The sequence below is a fragment of the Cornus florida genome, unplaced genomic scaffold (genome assembly GCF_030987335.1).
Source record: "Cornus florida cultivar Cherokee Brave unplaced genomic scaffold, ASM3098733v1 CherokeeBrave_3.0.0_Hap2_Chr04, whole genome shotgun sequence".
Lineage (NCBI taxonomy): Eukaryota > Viridiplantae > Streptophyta > Magnoliopsida > Cornales > Cornaceae > Cornus > Cornus florida.
The window spans coordinates 60,712,228-60,719,611 of record NW_026775574.1 but is presented as its reverse complement, the minus strand read 5'-3'; positions in this window follow the sequence as shown (position 1 = coordinate 60,719,611).

The following is a 7,384-nucleotide window of genomic DNA, read 5'->3' as shown; positions in this document are numbered from 1 at the left end:
CAACAAGATAGAAAGGGCCCTCCTTAACTTAGAAGCGAGTATGAACTTAATTCCATATTCAGTTTACTTACAACTATGGTTGGGTGATCTTAAGCCAACCTCCGTGGTTTTCCAGCTTACCGATAGATCGGTCAAGCACCTACGGGGCATTCTTGAAGATGTCATCATCAAAGTGGACAAATTCTACTTCCTGGTAGACTTTGTGGTTCTTGACACGGAACTGGTCCATGATCTAAAGAAACATATTCCCATGATCCTCGGTAGGCTTTTCTTAGCTATGGCTAATGCTTCGATAAATTGACGAATCGGGGTGATGGATATCGCCTTTGGAAATATTCAAGTCAAACTCCACATTTTCTATGTAACTCAACATCCTTCCAAAGAGGATGATTGTTTTCTCATTGATGCGGTAGATGAAGTGGTCGAAGATTCTCTCCCCTTCATTCTAAGCAAGGATCCTCTTGAAACTTTCATGTCTCACTTTGACTTCACAAACTTTGATATCAATCAATCCATCCAAGAAGTGAATTCTTTGCTCGACATTGGTGCTATTATGGACTTTCCTCCTTGGAAGGTGCCAAGAGAACCACTTCCTCAACTTTCAACTAGTCCTCCGATCCCTTCCTTGAAATCTCCACCACAACTTGAGTTAAAGCCACTCCCGGTCCACCTCAAGTATGTGTTTCTTGGTGCAAATAAAACTCTTCCATTCATCATTGCATCGGACCTTTTAAAGGACCAAGAAAACAGCCTCTTAGTGATGCTACAAGAGCACAAACAAGCTATTGGCTAGGTAGTGGCTGATTTGAAAGGAATCGACCCTTCTATTTGTATGTATCTAATCGGTATGACAATTATACATCAACCTTTGCAATAACACAAATCATTGTAAAATAAGGCTATTGGTCGGGTAAGTCGAACCACTGGAACTGCAAGTTTGTGGCAACCAAGGTATCTAAAATTACTTCTAGAATGATAAAAGGGGGGTTGTAGAGTTTGTTGGTATGTCATTAAAATTAAGGGTTTAAATTGCATAAAACAATAATGTGCTAAGAAGTAAAGACATAAAGACAATAAAGAAGGGGCTAAGGAAGTGAATCCACTACCTATCAATAAGCATGCTATGACATGATTTACTTGGGGAAATAACATATATATGTATTACTATGGAATGCAACAACATAAAATTGCTACATTACCTTTAAGAATTTATGAAATCAATTGGCAAGAATAACCTATCAAAGCATTACATGTTTTGGTTACCTAAACTAAGATGCAACATTAGACATGATCACTAAGCCAAAGATTATCAAGCCATTAATCTCATAATAAAAGCACATGATATAGAAATCAAGAATAATCTATCAAAGGAAGGCCCTAAGCAATAGATTATCAAATTTCCTAAATATCATGCCAATAAAAACACTTCCATAAACTCATCTCCATTGTCACTATGAAAATGTAGCAATATAATCATAAGAGAAAAACAATCTAAGACAAGACATTTAACTCAAAATGATCATTAATAAACATTGAAGTTCTTTACATCAAATAAGGTGCTCTAGTTCATGGAAAGGTTACATATATACATTAAACCCCCAAATATAAATCAAAACAAAACAATGCTTACAAAATGGAGCTTCATCGCCTCCCTAGATAGGGAGTTAGTTACCCATGAAGACAAAGAATAAAGAAGAAGATGAAGAATCCCTCTCCATTTTCGCACCTTAAGCTCAAGAACACCCAAAACCCTCTAAACTCACTATTTCTCTCTCTAAAACTTGGCCAAATGTGAGATATGGAAAAATACAAGCCTTCCCCCTCTTATCTAGGCAAAAACCTACTTCCATCTACTCCATCATAAGCTCCAACCACCCTAGAGGTCATTTGGACCACACAAAATGTAGAGGGACCAAGGTTCAGCACAAAAACAAGAGCAGGTAAGCTGCTCTTTGCAGATCGGCGGGCGCCTGCGCGGCGATGGCGGGCGCCCGCGGGTGCTTGCATCAGCGGAAGTGGTCTCTAGACAAAATGGCGCGGCGGGCGCTCGCAGAACTGGCGGCGGGGGCTCGCGAGGAAGCGCGGGGCCCTGCGGATGAATGCAGCACACTAGAGTAAATGGCAGGCACCCACGAAGCCTTGACTTCCAAAAGCTCTCAGCCTTCTCTTCAGCCTCCTTGGTTGGTCAAGTTATGCGGTCATCATTTTGAATGTAATGCCGCAACATTCATACACATGATGGCTCAAGGAACTTGGCTCAAATAACAGTCCCCAGCAATGGCTTACTTTGATTCTTCAAAAGATTGTCAAAACCATTCCTTTAGCTATATTCGGGGAAACCGACCTAAAAATAAATGAAAACAAACAAATAAAGCTAAACTATACATTATTATCAACTAATGGACTTAACTAATGCAAATAAGGGCGCTTGAATATGCAATATTCGGCAATGTTGGACCGTACCAAGATCAACTCATTATAAATCTTAAGAATTTGGTCCCAGACAAGTTGTGGGACGCAAAACCAGTATTCTTTTTCAGCGGCATAGAGGGCTTTCAGAAAATCCCCCTTACGCTCGAAATGGCCTGGCACGGGAAGGACGTTCTTGGCCAGGACTGAATTAAGAAACCACAGCCGGCATGGTAAGAAGGATTTATTGGTGCTTGTGGTTCAATTGCCGGTAAATTGACCGTGACAAATTTCACCCACAATGTCCGCTAAAGGAAGCAGAGCCAGTGGTTCAACATAAAGAGGTAGGCCTGCCTCATCCACCAGCAAAGCCAATGGATAATCCATAGCCATAGTAAGGTCATCCAGGCCAAATTCATAAACGTCACCATCAATGGTAGTTTTGATGATGTCCGGTTCCGCACATGAATGGAACAGGTTTGCATAAAACAGACGGACCACACGCGGGTAGTAGGCATGAGCGCGTGGCTTGAAAAGCAATGTGAGGCAAAGTGCCTTCAATTCATGGACTGACCATGCTGTTTCTTGATTTTTCTCAAAATCATTTGCAATGTTGAATTTTGCTTCGGGGACAATTGGCCATTCCACCCAATTTGGAATTGGAGGCATATTAGAAGGGCCCTCGGATAAGCGAGCACGCTTGGACACAACTTTGGGAGCCATTGGAGTGAGGAAATTTGGTTCAGGAATTTCTATGAACACCTGGCGTGCACAAGAGTGGGGAAGAGAGGCAAAATGATGCTAAAGATGTGAAAATCCCAAAAATTTAACCTGAAAATCAACAATGCACAATCTGAACAATCATATATCCTACCACACAAGTGATCCCGTCCTTCTTTAATCAAAAATTGAAAGAAAACGAAGGTTAGAGACTTACCTACAATAGGTGAACCAAAAACCTTGCTTGATGATGGAGGGGCTTGAGGATGAGAGGAGGAAGAATGAGAGAGATGGGAGAAGGAAAAATGAAATAAGATGGGTGGTTAGGGTTGGAGAGAGGAACGTTTTTAGGGTTAAAGAGGTTTGGGGCGAGGAGAGAAAGATAGAAGGAGAGGTTAAAAGCAATGAAATGGGCTTGAAAGCCCATTTATCACTCAGCTGGGAAGAGGCGCGGGCGCTCGCGATACTACATAAGCGCACTGTATATTTTGGCGGGCGCCCACGATAGCGTGGTGAGGGCCTGCGAGGAATAGCGGGTGCCCGCGGAAGCTCATAGCTCACTGCCTAAAACAGCGGGCACCCGCGGAGCTTCTCCAAAGCCTACCTTGTGCAACAAAGCTCAGCACACAAGGCCCGGGACGTGATTTCCAACAACTTTAAACATGGATTTTGAATTGTGGAGGATCTTAGTCACTGTGTATGATTGCCGGGACGGGATTTTGCGCTTAATGGCCCAAGACAGAGAATCATTGAGACTTTGGATAAGATGGGAGACATGCCTAAATAACCTTGAATATTTCCTGTGGTGGCATGGAAACCTGAAACCGATGAAGAAAACCGAATGTGACTGCCAGAATGCTAGATGAGACAATTCCGGAAGAGTGTACATTTTGGTTAAACTTTGCGAATTTCTGAAAGATTCTTGGCAATTGACATTTAGAAGGGGGAAGCTTGAAAGATGAAAGAATTGTTTCCCATGACTGCTAAATTTTACGTCGATAGCTAGACAACCCAAGATCGTGCATCAGTCCTCGTAAATTAGGTCTGTTAGTAGGACTTTCTCTACTTTGCGGATAGGGACTATACCATCAACACAAGGCTTAAGCCGTTGGCCATTAACCTTAGAGAGAGATCCATCGGTAGGATCTTGGAGTTCAACTGCAGCATAAGGAAAGACGGAAGTGATGATATATGTCCTATCCCACCGTGAACGGAGTTTACCTGGAAAGAGCTTCAAGTGAGAGTTGAAAAGCCAAAATTTTTGTCCAGGGGCAAAAGATTTGTGGACAATGTGCTTGTCATGAAACGCTTTAGTCTTTGCCTTACGGATTTTAGCGCTTTCATACGCAGCATTTTGAATTTCCTCAAGCTCATTAAGCTGCAATTTATAAGTAGAACCGACTGGTTGGAGATCAAAGTTGAGCCTTTTTATGGCCCAATAAGCATGATGCTCTAGTTCAACTGGGAGATGACATGCGTTGCCAAAGACAAACCGATATGGCGACATGTTAATGGGCGTCTTGTAAGTTGTCCGATAAGCCCAAAGCGCATCGTTTAGTCTTAATAACCAATCTTTGCGGTCCGGTCGAACCGTTTTTTCCAATATATGCATAATCTCCTGATTCGATACTTCCACTTGACCACTCATTTGAGGGTGATAAGGTGTGGCAACCTTGTGAATGACGGAGTACTTAGAGAGGACGGATTTAAGATAACAATTTTTGAAATGAGATCCACCGTCACTGATGATTGCTCTGGGCATACCAAAATGACTAAAAATGTTGGATTGAATGAACTTAATCACGACTTTATGCTCATTGTTTTTGGTAGCCTCGGCCAACCCATTTGGAAACATAATCCACCGCTACAAGGATATACTCATAGCCATAAGAAGATGAAAATGGTCCCATAAAGTCAATCCCCCACACATCAAAAATTTTAACAATTAAGATGGGAGTGAGGGGCATCATGTCTCTTCTAGTCGAGCCGTTGACATCGCTCACATGACTTGCAGAAGTTATAAGCATCCCGAAACAAGGATGGCCAATAAAATCCGCTTTAAAGGACTTTGTCAGCAGTCTTTTTGGCACTGAAGTGTCCACCACAAGCAAGAGTGTGGCAGAAATTTAGGACACTTGTGGTTTCGGTTTCAGGAACGCATCGCCGGATGGTTTGATCCGGGCAATATTTGAACAACTCCAGATCTTCCCAAAAGAAATTTTTGACTTGGGAGAAGAACCGGTCTTTCTCTTGTTTGGACCAATTTGATGGAATTTTGCCTACCTCAAGATAGTTGACAATATCAGCAAACCAAGGGAGACTTGAATGGGAAATTTGAAATAGTTGCTCATCTAGAAATAAGTCTTGGACTGCAGTAAATTTAGAGGATTTCTCAATGAGTAGGCAAGAGAGATGGTCAGCGACAACATTGTCGGTCCCTTTTTTATCCCAGATTTCAATATCAAACTCTTGGAGTAAGAGTATCGATCGAATTAAGCGGGGCTTGGTCTCCTTTTTTGCGAGTAAGTGCCTAAGGGAAGTATAATCCAAAAAAACAATAACCTTGGATCCAAGAAGATAAGAGTGGAATTTATCCAAGGCATACACCACAGCTAGCAATTCTTTTTCAGTGGTGGTGTAATTAAGTTGGGCATCGAAGAGAGTTTTGAGTTTTGCTAGCATAATAGATGACATGTGGAAGTTTGTCCACACGCTGGCCCAAAACTGCACCTAATGCATAATCGGATGCATCACACATGATCTCAAATGGAAGAAACCAATTAGGCGGTTTCATGATTGGGGCAGATGAGAGAAGAGTGCAAAGTGTCATGAAAGCTTCCATACAAGCTTCATCAAAATCAAATGGAGCATCCTTGGCAAGAAGATTACACAAGGGCCGAGAAATTTGACTAAAATCCTTGATGAAGCGACGATAAAATCTGGTATGACCAAGGAAGGAGCGGATTTGACGGACGGAATTTGGAGGAGAAATATTAGAAATTAATTCTACTTTGGCTTTGTCAACCTCAATTCCTCTTTTTGAAATGATATGTCCTAGAACAATGCCCTCTTGGACCATAAAGTGACTCTTCTCCTAGCTTAGAATTAAATTTGTCTCCTTGCATCTTTGAAGTACAAGAGATAGATTATGGAGATATGAATCGAAGGAGGAGCCAAAGACAGAAAAATCATTCATGAAAACTTCCAAGAACTTTTCAACCATATCGAAGAATATGGATATCATGTACCTTTGAAATGTTGTCGGTGCATTGCATAGCCCAAAGGGCATGCGTCTATAGGCAAAAGTTCTAAAGGGACATGTGAAGGTTGTTTTCTCTTGATCTTGGGGGGTGATTGCCACTTGGTTATAGCCGGAATTACCGTCAATAAAATAATAATAGCTTTGGCCGGCTAGCCTTTCTAGGATTTGATCAATGAATTGAAGTGGAAAATGATCCTTCCTAGTGGTAGAATTGAGTTTCCGGTAGTCAATGCACACACGCCACCCAATGGTGGTTAGTTGTGATACGAGCTTACCCGTTGAATTTTCAATAACGGTGAGGCCGAATTTCTTGGGATTCAACCGGCGCTACACCTCTCTAGAAGGTTTATTGTCGTCCTCCAAATGAATGCGGTGCAAATAAATAGAAGGATCGATTCTTTTCAAATCAGCCACTGCCCAACCAATAGCTTCTTTGTGCTCTTAAAGCACCGCAAAAAGGCTATTTTCTTGGTCCTTTAAAAGGTCCGATCCAATGATGATCGGAAGAGTTTGATTGACACCAAGAAACACATACTTGAGGTGGGCCCGGAGAGGCTTTAACTCAAGTTGTGGTGGAGATTTCAAGGAAGGGACCGGAGGGGTAATAGAGAGTTGAGGAAGTGGTTCTTTTGGCATCTTCCAAGGAGGAAAATCCATGATAGCACCTATGTCGAGCAACAAATTTACTTCTTGGATGGCTTGGTCAATATTAAAGTTTGAGAGGTCAAAATGAGACATGTAAGTTTCCAAAGGATCTTTGCTCAGAATAAAGAGGAGAGATTCTTCAACCACTTCATCAACCACATCAATAAGGAAATAATCATCCTCTTCGGAAGGATGTTGAGTGGCGTGGAAAATGTGGAGTTTGACTTGCATATTTCCAAAGGCGATGTCCATGACCCCAGTTCGGCAATTAATTGAGGTGTTAGCCGTAGCTAAGAATGGCCTACCGAGGATTATGGGAATATGTTTGTTTGGATCATGGACCGGTTC